The following is an 18,293-nucleotide window of genomic DNA, read 5'->3' on the forward strand; positions in this document are numbered from 1 at the left end:
CTGATCTTAACATTTAGACTCCAGCACATGGGCAGAGTTCATTCTCAGCTCTTGTTTAGTCAACTTTGAAATCTTTAACCACATCCTTAAAATACATTGGTGGGGTGGGGGGGAAATCTGAGCATTTTCTTTGCAAGGATTATTATAGTGGGGAGGAGTTGCAAGAAGAGGCCAAAGCGGTGACATGTTATTGTTCTGACAGATGCAGTTTTAGGAGTATCAGGGTTTTGTTTTGTTTTTTTAAAGGGAAATAGATAATACTTACTGGGCAGTTTGAATGAGCCGCTCCTAGGATGTAAAAGGATTCCTAAAACAATCTGAATATCTCGCTTCCTACATCTCTCTCCAAACATTGGGCGCTAATGTCAGTGCAGCCTGAACATTTTGGTGGGGACCTTAACCAGGATAAATTCACGGTTGTTTGCCATACCGACTGGCATTCTCCCTCCCCCCATACACACAATTGTTTTAATAAATCTGAACCACTATTTCAGTGGAGTTTAGGGAAATCCAGTGCCCACTTTATTTGGCATTACAGCAAATGAAATGAACGAGTGGGTAGTTTTAGGAAGAGAAGTGTAGAATAAAATGAGTAGAAAAATCCTGGATGACAGAATGTGTGTGGTGGGTTTTTCTCCTGCCAAAGCAGAATGTCAAATACTGTCCTTTTATTTTTATTTTTTTTTAAGCACGCTAAAAGGAAAATTCTTCACAGAATCTTAAAGAACTTTTTGACACAACAGCTGCAAAATCTATTTTCTAAACAAAGATTTATACATATTTATATGAGCTTAATCCAGATTTTTTTTTAATAAATCATTCTCAGAACTGCAGAGGTAAACTATATGTAAATACCTCAAGTAATAGGCTTGTAGTGCAAATCACATCATTTTATCTTCAATTTTGCATTCGTTTTTCTGGCTTAAAGGTGCATCAGAGATATGCATTTTAGCATATTCAGAACACGGGGCGTGAAATTAAATGTTTGACAGAGTGAGAAAAATATACAGACTTTGGAGATGCCTTAAAAATAGTAATTTATGCAGATCTAGAGGAGTGAAATCATTTGCAATGGAGTGACCCTCTCTCCAGGAATTTTTTGCGCAGTGTTCTTCTCTAATCTCCTGCTGTATCTTCATTTTTCATTGAACTAGCCAGTTTTCTGCGAAGCAGTCTTGTAGATAAGGGAAGTGCTAAAAGAAGAAGAAAGAAGAAGCTCAGTGGGTCCGTTTCCATTGCACTTTTACCCAAGGCAATGGGCAGAATTTAACGGATTCCTTCCAACATATGTTTTTGCCAGATAAGTAAACAGTGTGTGTCGGAAATGAAAAAGCATTTGCAATTTAATGACATTACAGCTCTCAGCTTAGGCTGGCGTGCTGCGAGGCGAAAAGCAGAAAGAGAGAGGAGAGTAGAAAGAGAAAAAGAACAAAGTTCATCTTCCCTTTTGTGCATTTTTATCAAGGAAAATATTACTTCTTTCCCCCTCTTGTTCTCTTTTCTTTTTCTCTTTGCTTTTTTGTCTCACTCATTTACATTTTTTTCTTTTCTCCCCTTTTCTCTTTTCTGTTCACTTTTACCTTTTTCTTATACTGCCACTGAATCATCCCTCCTCCCCCCACCCCATTGTGTTGACTTATTCATCTATTTGGGCCATTCATTTTTTACCTATAAGAAGCTGTTTATCCAACAATGTATCTTTCTTCCCCCTGTGTTGTACTCCTAGTGCTATAGCTCCCAGTCAACAGGATTGTTGGGGGGATTATAACGTTTCATTTCAAAGCACTACAAATCTGCTCTCCTTCATTTGGTTCCTGCTCCTGTTTCTTCCGATACTTGTCATTTCATTTCAAATTCATTGCATTCTGTAGTTTTAGCCTCCCAAAAACCAAGCGGCCTGGCACTTAGACCCAACTAACGGTCCTCCAGCTTTGCCTTGGGTTTGAATGGCTGGGAACTTCCTTTGGTAATTGAAAGGTACCAAGTGGGCTCCATTGGTGGACCATCCACATTAAATTTTAGTTCAATCTCCAGTTTTCAAGGAGCCACTTGACATGGAACAATCCTTCCAGTGTGACAGCAACATCTGCTGCTTCTTTGTCTCTTTGATGATTGACTGTGCCTCTGTCTGTCTTTGCATATTTGCATGTGTGTCTTCTAAGCCCCTAATTCAGCCCTGCCATGGCGTTCCGATCCAAAATCCCATAAAAGATCAAGTCCGGTGCCTGTATCAACATTGGAGGACATTACAGCCCAAAACACTCGGCGTGACCCTATTTCAGATACACTTTTGTATCCCGCTTTCTATCCTATGGGACTTATTTGCATATGGAAAAGACAATGGTCAAGGCTGGACAGGTCAACAAGGGCCACTCTGGGACCCAAGGACACCATTTCCCTGAAGCGCACAGCACTGACTGGACACCTTGGATTGTCCCCTTGTCCATAGGCATGTCCAAATATCAACAAATTAGCTCAGAATACCCAAAGCACCAAGGTTTCCTATGTTGCTTACATCCTGGTTCCCTTTTTAAAGGCTGTGCAGCTTCAAATTTTAACGTGGAGCTATCCTAAAAAAAACCCTTTAATTTAATGCCACAGATTTTAACACTAATTATATTTTGAGAATGGTACACAAAAGTCATTTGCTACACCCTAAGGTTAACCTGCAGGTTGGGTGTAATTGAAAGTATCTCTAGTCAGTTGCAAGTCCTATCATAGAGGCACATATTTGAAAAGATGTTTAAAGAATATGTACTTGTCTAAAGACTTGTGCATGTTTTTTACCATGAAATTACATCTTCCACATCTTCCAGATCCGGTACTTGGTAAGTAAAAAGGGAAATCTGTTTGGACATAAGGAGGTAAAGTAGCTAGAGGTGGTAATTTAATCAACCAAGGATATATTTCAATGTTTTTTCTGGTCTTCTAGGCATTAGCACTTTAAATTCATTATGTCTGTTTGACAGATATATGCAGCCTTAAGGATCTAAAAATGAAATCCAAGGATAGCCTGCTAGAGGACATATATTGAAGTTAAGAGATTAAAATGGTCTAACCATTGCAAACAGAATGGAACATCTCACATTTCTCATACCTTGTAAGCATGAGTATTTTGCAGATGTTAAATACAGTCTGCTCTAATTATATATTTTGTAAAAAAAACTGCTCAAGAGCCCTAGCTTTCTAACTTTTATATTGATGAAGTGGATATTAGAAAGGCAATATTAGCTGCCATGCAGTCTCAAGATGGGGAAGCTTTACATGGGGGATTTTCTCTATCAGTAATTTAATAGGGAGGGTGCAGCCGAAGCAGCCTTTCTACATGCTTTAAAGACTCAAGAATCATGCATGAATTTCCTATAAGGCAAATAACAAAAGAGCCAAATGAGAGAGCGAGTCTCTCTCTGTCTAACTGGGACATGGAGGACTCTGTGTCATTAGAGTAATTTAACAATGTTAATGATCTGTAATATTAATACATCATACTTGAGAATGGAGAAAAGTTGTCATAATTAAATGCATTAAGCTACAATTAAAAAGTCATCTAAGCAGTTGTAAAGATACCAGTGACGATAAGGCTGTTCATTACATTCCAAACCTCTCTGACCATATAACTTCCTCACTGGCAGGTTTGGTTACAGGCAGTCCTCCTTATTCCAGCATCAGACATGTCAAAATAGCAGCCACACACAAAGTCAGTGGCATATCCTGTATGGCCTTATCAGCCCTTTCCATCTCCAGCTACAGTTTAACACTTTCTGTAGGGGAGTCTGTGCTAGGCGGCATTTTAGCATATCTACTTTAATTCCTCAGAAGGAAAAAAAGGACAAGCTAGTGAAATACATGTGTCAGGACAGTCTCTCACGAGATTAGGGTCATTTTTTTCAAATCACATTTCAAACCACATTGAAATACACCTTTTGATACTGTGTTTAAATGGAGATACTATAGCGTTTAAGCATAAACCCAAGTTATCTACCATCTGATGTCTGATAATCTCTTAATTCTCTTCCTTGCCTATTTGAATTCTCATTTTAAAATGCACAGGTCTGGAGTCAGAAACAGTGTCAGACCTGGAAGAGATAATACAGACTATGCAGTGATGTATCAGGACTGGGATGAAAGAGGAACAATGATTAAAAATCACCCTATTCTGTGCCGTACACTGTATAAACCGAGAATAACACATGTTCTCCGCCCAGAAGATTTTCCAATCTGAAATAATCGCAAGCATTGTGTTTCTCCAGCTTTACATACAGCAGGGAATCAAAGGCTCTCAAAATCAAATTAACAGTAGAAAAAAGATGGGCCTGATTCTCTACCGCCCTGCACATTGTACATACATTTACACCTGCGTGAAGTGGGTCTAACAATGCTACCAAAGCAGTATTCTCCACTCACGCCATTTACAGCTCTTCTTACCGAATTCACACTCATTTTGTGGAGATAAAAGGGCTAGACACCACTCCCCTGTAAGTCAATGGGAATCTTTCCATGGACTTTAATAGGAGTTGGATTGGGCCACAAGTGACTACAGTGCAATATAGAGTCAGGGCCTGTGAAACTGACCTTTTCTCACATTGGGTGTTCTTACTTGGATGCTAATATCTGAACTGTATTGTTAAATTTATTCATCTAAATTTGGGTGATTGCTGATTATGCATTATATGTATCTTATGACTTTTAAAACAAACTGTCTATTTGTGGATAATCTAAGCACTATACCCAGAGGTACAGACACTCTTTTTTTAAGCTGCGTACTATATAATTTTTCAACATTAACTTTAATAAAAATTTTAAATCTGTTCTTTGACTTAAGAATGTATGGGAGAGTCCTCAAATGGTTGAGAGCCAGCATAACCACTTCCTATACCACCCTACTATGGAAGGAATAATTTAGACTTGATTTGAGAACTACTGTGCTCCAGCTAGTCTCGGCTGGTGGACTGACCGCGGGGGCTACAGCCAGCTACAGTATTTTAGATCAGCCCTGAGATTGCTCTAAAATATGCTGGGGTCAGAGCACACTCCCACATCCCCTACTCCCCCCAAAGTGTCCAGCAGAAAATGAGCACAGCTAAGAAATCTAGCCTTTGATTTTACATCCACAGCTCAACCACTTGGAACGCTTTATGCCCAGACAAAACGGTGTTTCGAATATTTCACAGATGTTAGGTTGTCCTCCCATTACCAGCAGGGTTGGACTGGATCTTCGGAAGCCTTGTCAACATGTCCATTCTCACTGATTCCACTTGCATAGGTGCAGTGTTAGTAGGGCTAGAAAGCACAAGTACTGTACTGACTCAGTTAGTCCTCCCACCACAACCCTACGGCTCTCCTGCTCTTTCTTTTAGGTGGCAACAGCTCAGATCAGTCATTCTGTCACCTGTCAGACATACTTCAGGCACACGTCTATAAACTTGTTCCGGGCAAGCCTGAGACCCAACACCACCATCACGCACACTCACAAGTTTCACATAGGCCGGAGAACAGATGGGGTGGCGGATGGTCATTTTTCTCTCTCCTTGATTCACCACCTCCATCCCTGAGATCCACACAGGCCTCAGAGCAGCTGATGTACTTAGCCATGGGCAGTGGGTATAACAGGCCAGGGAAGGCTAGGCCTTCCCCGGTGCAGGTGCCCCTGACAGACATCTGGGCTGCGGTGGCCCCACCCCTTCCCCGAGGCCCCCACCTACCACCTGCTGCCACCTACCTACCTGTACTCCACCTCCTCCCACCCCAAGTCCCCGCTGCTTGGCACATCGCTTCTCCTCGGTGGCAGGGGAGTGAGGAGGGACACTGCGAGGAAGTGGTGGCCACAGGGGTCTGGTGGGGGAATGAGGTGGCTCATCTTGGGGGGAGCAGCTCAGCCCGGCGCTGGGGCTTGGGGGGGCTGGCCAGGGAGGGCTGGGGTGGGCAAGCTGGAGCTCCTCCGGTCTCGGGGGGAGGGGGTCTCAGGGCTCCTCCTGTTTTGGGGGGTGAGTTTCGGGGGCTCTGGCCTGCAGGGGGTGGGGCATCAGGTGGAAGAAGCGGGGCTGGCAGGCTAACCTCCCAAAACTGGGGGTTGACCTGAAACCATATACTTAGCTGTTTCAGCTCTGCCTCCCCAGCATACCGACACCTAGTAGAATAATGCGGGATACAAACCTACTTTCAACCAAAGTTTACTTTGAAAATATTTATAGATTTTTGGGGCACAAAAAGAGTAAAACAACAATTGTTAGTGAGCAGATAGAATATACAGAAAGAGAGCAAGACAGCATTCATCAAAATAGCCTCCAGACTCTATAAGGCAACAATTTGCAAGGTTTCCATTGACCTTCTGCCATGATGTCTGCATGGATTCGATAGAGGTGTCTCTTATGACTCATGAGTGGAACCCTAGGCAGGATATCACCATTCAAAGCAGGAACTGGAAGAAAATAAAAATATGAAGCAGTACTGAGTGATTATTATTGTTATTGTTTGTTAACAATTGGCACTTATATTGCACTAGGTTCTATACAATAAAAGAAGCCATAGTCCTCTCCAAAGGCCTTAAAATGTAAGCTGTTTGGAGAAGGGTCCATGTTTTTGTTCTGTATTTGTACAGCACCTGGCACATGGCCTGAGCTTCTAGGCACTATGGTAATCATTAATAATAATGTACATGACAAAAAACAGTGGGAGAAAAGTACAATAACCAAGTAATATTATCAAGGTGATGATTCACCAAATCTTAATGATACAATATTGTGATAATAAAATTTATATATATATATGTATATACACATTAGGGCTGTCAAGCGATTAAAAAAAGTAATTACGTGATTAATCGTGTTGTTAAACAATAATGGAATACCATTTATTTAAATATTTTTTACATTTTCAAATATATTTATTTCAATTACAACATAGAATACAAAGTGCACAGTGCTCACTTTATATTTATTTTTAATACAAATATTTGCACTGTAAAAAAACAAAAGAAATAGTATTTTTCAATTCACCTCATACAAGTACTGTAGTGCAATCTCTTTATCATGAAAGTTGAATTTACAAATGTAGAATTATGTACAAAAAATAACTGCAGTGAAAAATAAAACAATGTAAAACTTTAGAGCCTACAAGTCCATTCAGTCCTATGTCAGCCAATCACTCAGACAAACAAACTTGGTAACAATCTGCATGAGATAATGCTGCCCACTTCTTGTTTACAATGTCACCTGAAAGTGAGAACAGGTTTTCACATGGCACTGTTGTAGCCAGCATTGCAAGATATTTACTTGCCAGATGTGCTAAAGATTCATGTGTCCCTTCATGCTTCAACCACCATTCCAGAGGACATGCGTCCATGCTGATGACAGATTCTGCTTGATAATGATCCAGAGCAGAGCGGACTGATGCATGTTCATTTTCATCATCTGACTCAGATGCCACCAGCAGAAGGTTCATTTTCTTTTTTGGTGGTTTGGGTTCTGTAGTTTCCACATCTGAGTGTTGCTCTTTTAAGACTTCTAAAAGCATGCTCCACACCTCATCCCTCTCAGATTTTAGACGGCACTTCAGATTCTTAAATACTGGGTCAAGTGCTGTAGCTATTTTTAGAAATCTCACATTGGTACCTTCTTTGCAATTTGTCAAATCTGCTGTGAAAGTGTTCTTAAAATGAACATGTGCTGGGTTGTCATCCGAGCCTGCTATAACATGAAATATATGCAGAATGCTGGTCAAAGGACTGAGTGGACTTGTAGGCTCTCAAGTTTTTGTCATGGATATTTTTAGTAAAGGTAAGGGACAGACACAGCTATCAACTTTTCATTAATATATTTGAATAGAAGAGGTCATGATACAACAAAGAGAGGTAGAGTTGCTATCTGCTTTTCATTCCTCTGTAGAGTTAGGCAGGTGGGGCCATATGGAGGAGTTTGTTTATGTGCGCAGGGATGACCCTTGAATCCTCCTGAGAGATCTTAATGAACTTCCATAGAGGTACACTGTTATGCTCTGCCGAAGGTTTTTAGGGAGGGCAGCCTTATTTCTTCCTCCATGGAAGGACACTTTCCCACGTCAGTCAGCAATAACTTTGGCAGGCATCATTGCAGTAAACAGATTACTGGCATACAGGCCTGGGAGACTTCAGGACACCACCAGCTGCTGTGCTTTGTGTGCCTTTGTTACCCTTAGGCATGAGATATCAGCGAAAACCACCACCACCTGTGACACATAAGTGCCAGTATTCAGTGCCAGTGCCCCACACTCATAGTTTCATGCAACTGATCAATTCCCGTCCTGTTTCCCTCACCCCGGTGGGTCCTACTCACCATGGCTTGAGCTGAGAGTGGCACCACGCACAACCACGCCAAAGAAGAAGTGTCAATAAGCTTGTGTTGTTTAACACTTTGGGGGAGCAAGGGAAGGGGGCAGTACTGAATCTTAAGTTTCACTTTCCATTCCTATTATCCTGACAATGGTACATTTGTGTGTTTTATCTGTAGCTGCAGCTGTTGCGGCCTTGAGGGATTTAAGGAGGAGAAAAAGGGAGGACATGGGAGGGCATGTTCTGTGAGATCCTTCAAGCCAGTGCTGCATCAGACCTTGAACAGAGGGCTTGGAGGGTCAATACTGCAGACTGTCAGGAGCAAGAAAGAATGGAGAGGAGAAACGTACAGGAAAAGCAGAGGGAGATGCACCAGGACATAATGAGCCTTCTCAGTCAGCAAACTCAGATGCTGCAGACTCTTGTGGATCTTCAGGGTCAACAAACCTGGGCTTGTCTCCCATTGCAGTTGGTGGAGAACTGCAGCAGAGAACCTCCCTCCATCCCCCTTCCCTCAGCATTCCACCTGGCCTCAGGGCCTGCACACCTACTCCTACCACTGCACACTAGGTGAAAGCCTGGACAACCTCAGCTCCAAAGACACTGACCTGTGAGAGCCACAGCTGATGTACATATAGCTACAATGGAGATCAATGTCCTTCCCCTTGTTTACTTTTGAGTTCTTTGGATTTTTTTTTTGTAGTTGATTTTGTAAGTGAATAAAACTCTTTTGTTTTGAAAGCTTTTCATCTTTATTGGTTTACGGCACATGGTGCACCATGCCTGCGGGCAGTGAAAGTAGTGGTCTTGTACACCCACAACCAATAGGCTCACTGGCAAACAGTGTAGTCATCCTAAATGTACAGCCAGCACCCTCACATTAATGGGTGCCCTGTCAGTGATATTTGTACAATTCCTAATAGGTCCCCAAACTGCAGCGCCAGGTTGAGCACAGCACACCACAGCACGCGTCTGTGGCTCGCTAGCAAAGTGCTCTTTCAAAATGTCCCTAAGCTGTATAACTCCTCGTTGAGCTCATCCGATAGCCCTGGTGTCTGGCTGTTCAAACTCAGCAAACACGGCCTCTGCCTCCTTCCTCCACCCCTGCAGTAAGTTTTTCCCCTTTGCTTCATTAATATTATGTGGGACACAACACAGCTATAGCCACTGGGATATTTTTTGGCCTGAGATCCAACCTGGCGAGTTACTAATGTCAGCGCCCTTTCAATCTAGCAAAAGCTCATTCAACTCTCATTCTGCACCTGCTGAGCCTGCAGCTGAATCTTTCTTTGATGCTGTCAAGGTGCCTGGTGTAGATGAGACAGGAGTTAGGTTGGATCCCCCAGGATCACTACTGGCATTTCAACATTGCCAATGGTAATCCACCGGTCGGGAAAGAAGGCCCCTGCGTGTAGCTTTCTGAACAGTCCTGTGTCCTTAAAGATGTGCGCGTCATGCACCTTCCCTGACCAGCCAACAATGATGTCAGTGAAGCGGCCCCAGTGATCCACCAGCACTAACATAACCATGGAAAAGTAGCTCTTTCTGTTGCTGTACTCTGCATCCAGGTGCTCTGGGGCCGTAATAGGGATGTGTATGCCATCTATTGCTCCACTGCAGTTTGGGAACCCCACTGCTGCACAGCATTCCACTATGTCCTTCACATTGGCGAGAGTCACAGTCCTGCGTGGCAGGAGACAATCAATGGCCCTGCACGTTTGTAAGATAATGGCCCCCCCACTGTGGATTTTCCTACTCCAAAATGACTTCCCAGTGACCACAGTGGTCTGGGCTTGCAAGTTTCCATAGAGTGATCACCACTCGCTTCTGTACTGTCAGTGTAGCTCTGTTTGGTGTCCATGTGTTGGATGGCTGAGGAGAGTTTGCCACAGATATCCAGGAATGTGGCCTTGTGCATCTGAGAGGTCTGCAGCCACTGCTCTGCATTCCAAATCTTCATGGCAATACGATTCTACCATTCAGTGCTTGTTTCTCAGACGCAGAAGTGGTGCTCAACCATTTGCACCTGCTCTGTGAACGCCACCAACTGCCTTGAATTGATTCTCACTGTGTCCCACAGCAAACACAAGGAAATCATCATGTTCCCTGCAGTTCTTCTTGCGGCTCTGCAAATACCAGAAGGTGGTGCATCCTGGTGCTTGCAATGTTCATGACAATAATGCAGAGCTCTGCAGACTCCATGTTTCTGTCAGAGATGGTGGACAGTGACAAGTGCTGCATGGGTTTGTGCGAAATTGAAGGTAGGTACAAAAATCATGGGCTAGAGATGATATTATGGCATTGCATTATGGGAAGTTGGCACCCTTTTTCACAGTCACTCCTGCACAAGTCATTTCTACCCCATCTTGCATTGCCAAAACAACCCAAAAGACAGTGTGCTGAACAGTGGTGGGTTGCACGCTGGGACACCTACCCAGGATGCACTGCACTGAACATCAACACAAGCACTCCTGGTGAGTACGTGCAGTGCCGACACAAAGAGCCAAGTACACATGCACACAAGCAATATACTAACTTCAGCAGCTGGATGCTAACATAACTTGCATCAGCAAAACTACAGTGTAGTGTAGACATGGCCTCAGGTACTGACAGCTTGGAATGGTGACAAGCTGTCAGTCAGAATGATGTTGATTTACTTTGGGTATACGTGTGAAATGATTAATACCAGATTATAAAGATACAGGAGCGCATTCATTTAACTCACACTATTGGAAGATGCTTCAGCCTTTTGTAGGTGTTGGTGGCACTGCTCTACAATACCAGGAGCAGAGATATTGGTATTTGTATATTCTGGAAGTAAGCACTCCCCTCTAATTTGGGCTTTGTTTATATTCAGGACCTTCACACCAGTGTAACTACACTAATATTGTTTACATTGGTGCCAAGCCTTAATATAGACACGCTACACCAGATCACAGCAGCACTTACACTGGTGCATCTTAGGGCGTGCCTCAGGGCCAGCCTTATGCAGCGCTGGAATAAGCCCCTACACTGATGGTATCAAATGGTTCGATAAGGTGTCCTTCAGGTGAGCAAGGCCTTGGTGTTCCCCCAGCCATTCCAGGAAAGCAGGCCTTTTTTTAAAAATTAAGCAAAATAAAAGTCATGCCATTTTCTTAACTTGTTTACACAATCAGTTCTGCAGTTAAGAGACAGAATTAAAACTGTGCGCTTAGGTACAACAAGTATATTTTTTCTTAAACGTTTGTTTTCAATACCAAAAGAGGCCTGGCATCCTGAGAGAGTGACAAGGCCTGTCCATCAGTGGAGGACCCCAAGGGCTGCTCTGTGACGACCTTCCAGATGAGAAGGAAAGCACAGGGAGAGGCCGAAGGAAGAAGTATGGGATTAGGGGAGCATGTGTGGCGCAGAAGGGCGCGCTGCTCCTTCAGGGGAGTGCTTTGAAGTTTCAAGGGGGCACTCTTTGGTGAGGTGGCTTTGTTTCTGAAAAAGGGGGAGCTGCTCTTTGTGGGTGAAGCTTTGGTTTAAAAATGCAAGGCCTTCGTGTTTTTCATAAGAAGGCTTCTCTTTTCTCAGATTAGGGGAAGCTGACATTTATGGGAGGGTTTGGTGTCTCCTAGTCAGGGAGAGGGTCTGCTTGGGGGCTTTAACACTGCATATTGGGAGAGCTCCCCTTTGCAATGGGAGCCATGGTGGCACAAAGCAAGGAAGTTATTTTTTGCTGGTGAGACCTTCAAGCCACAAAATGGAAACTGAGAAGATTTTGTGAGCAGCTTTAGTGTTTCAAAATGAGGGAAGCACTCTTGCTCGAGGAGCATTGGTGTGTCAAACTCCTACTTTCCCTGGGAGGGTGAGGGAGGCTCAGGGTCACCAATTCTGAGTAAGCTGCTTTACTTGGCAGTGGAGCAGGCTTCCTGAAGCCTTCACATATGCTCCATTATGTCATCATCATCATCATTATAATGCAGTAGTGCCAATCAGGGTTCAATGCCCCATTGTATTAGGAACTGGACACACATGGAATAAAAAAACATTTGCCGTCCCAGAGAGTTTACAGTCCTCATCTATGATGCAAGACAATAGGAGGATACAAAAGACAAACATGATGAGGTAAGAATAAAATCATCATGGTTATTATCATAAGGAGCAGTCAAGAAAAGCGGCTGCCTAGCCACTGTTGAGTGTTTTGTAGGTATCATGGCAGAGGTGAGTTTTAAGGAAGGATTTGAAGGAGGACAATATATTACTAGCATTACAAATGAACGGCTGGCTTTACAGAGAGCTCCTGCCATGCATAAGTGACAGCACAGGAGAAAGCATGGGGGTTGAGGGAAAACTGGTCCATGGGCACTGAAGGCTGTCATCACTGGCAGAGCAAAGGCAGAAGTTGATGTATCAATAGTACATTAGAGTTGATACATAGGACGGAGCTAAGATTAGAAGTGTCTTAAAAGCAAAGACATGTATCTTGTGTTTGATGTGGTAGAGAAAAGGGAATCAGTGGTGGAATGCAAAGAAGAAGGTGACATCATAAGGGATGATCCCAGGAGGTAATTTTAGCAGCAGAGGTATGACTGGACTGGAGGAGGGAAAGATTACATTTGTCAAGGCCAGAAAGGACTTTGCAGTAAATAAAGCAATATGATAAGAGGTTTGAATAGAGTTTTGGTCAGGTAGCAAGAGAGGAAAGGCCAGATATTAGAGATGCTGAGTAAGAAGAAGCAATGAGTTATAGACACAGGCTGGAAATGTAGGTGTAGAGAAGGGCATAAATGAGAGATGACACCTAGATTACAGGCTTGAGCGACTGGCTGGGAGATAGATAGTGTTATCTACAGGGCTTTAAAGCATGGAAAAGCTTTGTGAAAAGATTAAGAGTTCAGTTGTGGCCATGTTGATCTTAAATTGAGCTTTGGACATGCACAAGGCACTATCAGAAAGATAGGCCAAGGTTTTAGTCTGGGCTAAAGGAGTCTGAAGCACCGAGATAGGGTCTGTGAGTTGTCAGCATAGAGATGATAGGTGAAGCCATGTTTTTAAATATGATCACCTGGCGATAGGATGTAAAAAGAGAAAAGGGGTGGGTGGGTCTCTGTTGGACTTTATTAAAAGGGGCAAGGGAAGGGGGAGGACCCACTAAATGAATCACTGCACGGTAAAAGGAAGAGAGCCTGGAAAGGACAGGATCACAAAAGCCAAGGGAGAACAAGATTTCAAAAAGCATAGGTGATGGTGTCAAAGGCAGCTGAGAGGATGAGGATGGGGATGAAGTCCAGGCCCTGAGATATGGCCAGGAAGATGTAATTAGAAAATTTGGTGAGAGCAGTTTCAGTGAAGTGTAGAGGGTAGAAGCCAGACTGAAAAAGAGTCTGGGATGGACTGAAAGAAAAGAACTCCAGAGACCAGCTATAGATTGTGCGTGCAATGAATGAAGAGAACAACAGGAGTGAGCTATTGGGTGGAACAGATTTTGCAGTCCAGGTGGAGGTTTTATTGTGGGGGAGACTAAAGCATACATCTGTATCATTTCTGCTTCTAGTAGGAACTGCCAGCTACTGTGACAGGTTCCACCTGGGGTGCCACCTGGAATTGGGGTACCAAGACCCACCAGTCTGGGCTCCCTCTCACACTGTATTGCTGTGACACACTGCAAAGCCCTCCAGCCTGTACTTTCACCACCCTTCATACAGATAGGGCCACACGCAGCTGCAGTTACATGTAGGTCTCTGACAAGCCCCTGCATAGGAAGGCTACAGTTAAGGCAACTCCCACTCCCCAGGCGCGCGCCCCCTCTGGAGTATAAACCCAAAATTATACCGTCTTCTGCTGCACAGCAACCTGTACACATAAGCTCATAAAATTTGCCCCCTCATTCAATGTAGAGAGGAATATGCAACAGTCTTTGCCCCCTGAGTTATGATTCCCACACAATTCGCTCCAACTCACTGGTTTAGATAAAGCAAAAACAAGTTTATTAACTACAAAAGATAGATTTTAAGTGATAGCAAACAGATCAAAGCAGATTACATAGCAAATAAACAAAAAACTCAAACTAAGCTTAATATACTAAATAGATTGTATATGAATAGCAGATTCTCACCCTAAGAGATGATACAAGCAGGCTGAACATTCTTAAGGAACAAGCTGCACTTGCTTTATAGCTTGGAATCCCCAGGTGTTTCATTCACAGGCTTGAAATCCCTTTAGCCTCAGTTCAGCACTTCCCCTCTTTCAGTCTTTTTCTGCAGGTGTTTCCAAGAGTCTTCTTGTGTAGCGAGTGAAGATACCAGATGATGTCACTCCCTGCCTTATGTAGTTTTTGCATATAGCAGGAACCCTTTGTTTCAAAGCTTGGGCCATGTCTACACTTGCCATTTAAAGCGGGAAAAGTCCCTTTTTTGCTCAAAAACCATGGGAGCATCTACACTTGCCAATGACTTTTTGCAGTGAAACTCAGAAGTTTCACCGCAAAATGAAAACCACCTCCACGAGAGGCATACAGCTCTTACTGGTGATGCTTTTGCAGTGATGTGCAAGTGAAGACACGTTCTTCCTGTTTACACAGCTTTTAGCTTCTGGAGGATATTCCACAATGCCTAGGTGACCACTCTAGCCGGCAGCTCTGCTGCTCTGTTGCCAGGTGAACAGACATTCACCCCTCCCCCTGTAAAGCCCCCAGGAACTTTGAAACTCCCCTTCCTGTTTTCTTGGCAAGTGCTCACTTATCTGGCCAGTGCTTCTCCAGGGAGCAAACAATCCGGTCCTTGGAGCAATGCTGTGCTAGTGGAGCTTATCAGTGCTTGGGGAGAGGAGGCTGTGCAGGGACCCAAGATGCCCCACGATCATTCCCCGCCCCCTTCCCACAAGACCCATCATCAAACTGGAGAGAGCTGCACTGTGGGATAGCTGCCGTAGAGCACTGCTCTCATCCGCAATATAAGTGCTGCTAATGTAAACACTTTCTGACGCCTGAGGAATTAAATGAGTACACAAACCAGCGCTTTATTTTCACCGGTTCCCTATCACCGGTGAAACTTACAGCGCAAAAACTCTGCAAGTGTAGACATACTCTTGGTTCCCAGACTGGTCTGTGGAAAAATACTGACATCCCAAGATGGAGTCTAGAGACATGTGGTCTTATCACATGACCTTATAGAGTCATAGCAGCCATTACTGGGAGGCTGTCTGTAGCGTTTACAGGAAGGCTCATCACCAGGTGGGAGATCAGCTTCTCCTAGGCAGTGGTCCCCAACCTTTCTTGTGGGAATAGCATATTGCTATTCCTAGAAGACTGTGGTGGGCGCCAAACACCCTGCCACTGAAATGCTGCCGCAGAGAAGCAGCAGCGGGAAGAAGCATCGCTGCCGAAATGCCACCTAGAAATGGCAATGCTTTCTTGGCGGCATTTTGGCGGCGGGGTGTCCTGTGGGTGCACAAAAATGCCCCGGTGGGCGCCAAGGCACCCACGGGCCTTGTTGGGGACCCCTGTCCTAAGGCCTATTGTTTTTTCCTAATGGCCCTTCCCCACCCACTATCTAGACCGAAAGCATCTTGTCTAGTGGGCTTTACCCAGGTGTTACTACATTTGAAATACAGATACATTGTCAATATTCATAACTCCAGATACAAAAATGATATATGCGTACAAATAGGATAATCATATTCAGCAAATCGTAACTTTTCCAATGACACCTCACATGACTTATCTTGCATAAAATACATCATCATTATGCCACACATATAATAATATCACTGTGAAGAATATGGGCTGCAGTGTCACATACGGTGAGGGTTTTATTGTGGGGGAGACTAACGCATACATCTGTATCATTTCTGCTTCTAGTAGGAACCGCCAGGCCTCACAAATTTTCAGCTACTGCAGAGCTTTATATATATGTCAGCATCTCTGTATCTATGACATTTGTCAGTAGAGTGGTCTGGGTATATTCCTTTGGTAAGGCAGGATGACGTGACCTAATCTGTGTTTAGCACTTTGTAGTTGGTCATAAGTAAGTCATTTTTAATAGATGAGTTTTTTTAAAAAATAGACTGTAAGTCTACAGAAAGGCAGCCACCACCAGGAATTAAAAATTAAAATCTATTTTTAAAAAACAGTGGTCTTTTTTCTGCTGAGGGCAAATTCATCCTCAGACAGGGATTTATTATTTGTATTGAGGCAGTGCCTACGGACCAGGGATCTAGGCACCACTGTGCTAGTCACTGGGCAAACACATAATCAGAAGATGGTCCCTGCCCCAAAAAATTCGTAACATAATACCTGGATACTTCAAAAGCACAAGACCTGCACCAAGGGCAGACGCTGAAAGCGAAATACTTGTTTCTGCTCACTCGGGGGGTCATTGAGCATATTTTCTTCATTTTTCATACAAATGATTTTTAAAATTTAAGATCAATAAAAAAAAGAAAAACAATGAGGAAAAGAGTGAAAAACTTTAAATATGTTTTAATCTTTGTGGTCGTGACTGTTCTAAGGCTAACATTTCCAATAAGTAAATCCATGGTCCCATAATAGCACAGAGTAGAGCCGAATGTAGTCAGTCAGGCTGACTTTTTAAAAGCTCATGCTGTATAAGTAAATACAAGTATTTTTGTCCTTTCCCTGCGACAGTGTGAGACCACATGGTTTTCACTTTTGTGATGATTTATCCCTGAAGGTTGCACTGGTTGACAAAAAGTGTGTAGACTAATCAATGTGTCATTTTCTCTCATCTGAAAAAGCTAATTTATTAGGCCTAAATAAATACTAATTTTTGCATCATCAAATGCTCTTTCAACCTTTTAGTTCTGTAGACAATAGGGAGCTGACTGGGTACATTTGTTTTTAAATTTCTTTCACATAACTGAGAGAGATCCAGACACAACATCAAGCATTCAGAGATATCATGTTTTCAAAAGGATTTATGACACTCCTTGTAGATTTGGAGCCCATAAACTAGTTAATTTATTGTAATGCTACATATAGGGAGTTCGCCTGGAGTCAGCCCAGTGAGGCTTACGTCTTGCAAACTGCTCTGAGGAAGCTCGTAGTAGGAAGGTAATATGGAAGGGGGGTGTTCAGCTGTTGTGATCTGCACTGGATGTGCCATGTTTGTCTTTCTTCCACAGGACAGAAGCAACTTTGTCTGTACAAAGTGCAAGCTGGTCTCCATATTGGAAGAGAAGATTGAAGGTCTGGAGCAACAGATAACAACCCTGCGTTGCATACGGGAAACTGAGGATTTTCTGGACAAAACTCAGGTTAGGCTTCTAGGGGCACAAAGCTCTACAGATATAGAGCAGGTTGCACAGAGGAGCCAAGAGGCCAGTGAAGAAGCTTGGCAACATGTGACCTCCAGAAGAGGTAAGCGGAATGTCCGGGTTCCAGTAACACAGACACAGGTAACTAACTGCTTTCATGTTCTCTCCACAGGTATCGTTGCAGAGAGTGGACCAGATGATATGTCTGGGGCGAGAAAGCAGAAGGAGACTCCGCTGGTTGGAAGGCATGAGATGCTATGTCCTGAGGTTGGGAGTTCCACGACCACCACTCCCAAGAGGAGAAGGTGGGTGGTGGTGGTCGGGGACTCTCTCCTCCGGGGGACTGAGTCATCTATCTGCCGCCCTGACCGGGAAAACCGAGAAGTCTGCTGCTTGCCAGGGGCTAAGATTCGCGATGTGACGGAGAGACTGCCGAGACTCATCAAGCCCTCGGATCGCTACCCCTTCCTGCTTCTCCACGTGGGCACCAATGATACTGCCAAGAATGACCTTGAGCAGATCACTGCGGACTATGTGGCTCTAGGAAGAAGGATAAAGGAGTTGGAGGCGCAAGTGGTGTTCTCGTCCATCCTCCCCGTGGAAGGAAAAGGCCTAGGTAGGGAGCGTCGAATCGTGGAAGTCAACGAATGGCTACGCAGGTGGTGTCGGAGAGAAGGCTTTGGTTTCTTTCACCATGGGATGGTGTTCCATGAAGGAGGAGTGCTGGGCAGAGACGGGCTCCATCTTA

The 18,293-nt window shown here is 43.8% G+C and overlaps 1 long non-coding RNA gene across 1 annotated transcript; it reads right to left on the reverse strand.

Annotated features, from left to right (window-relative positions):
• Positions 1-1,077: 1,077 nt before the first annotated feature.
• LOC311530729 lies at positions 1,078-8,432 on the reverse strand. The gene is made up of 3 exons (XR_014714078.1): positions 8,310-8,432; positions 6,326-6,418; positions 1,078-1,193 (listed from the first exon to the last, which is right to left on the reverse strand). It is a non-coding gene; the product is annotated as an uncharacterized lncRNA (long non-coding RNA).
• Positions 8,433-18,293: the final 9,861 nt, after the last annotated feature.

The sequence above is a fragment of the Lepidochelys olivacea genome (genome assembly GCF_965140295.1).
Source record: "Lepidochelys olivacea isolate rLepOli2 genome assembly, chromosome: 1".
NCBI classification, from domain to species: domain Eukaryota; kingdom Metazoa; phylum Chordata; order Testudines; family Cheloniidae; genus Lepidochelys; species Lepidochelys olivacea.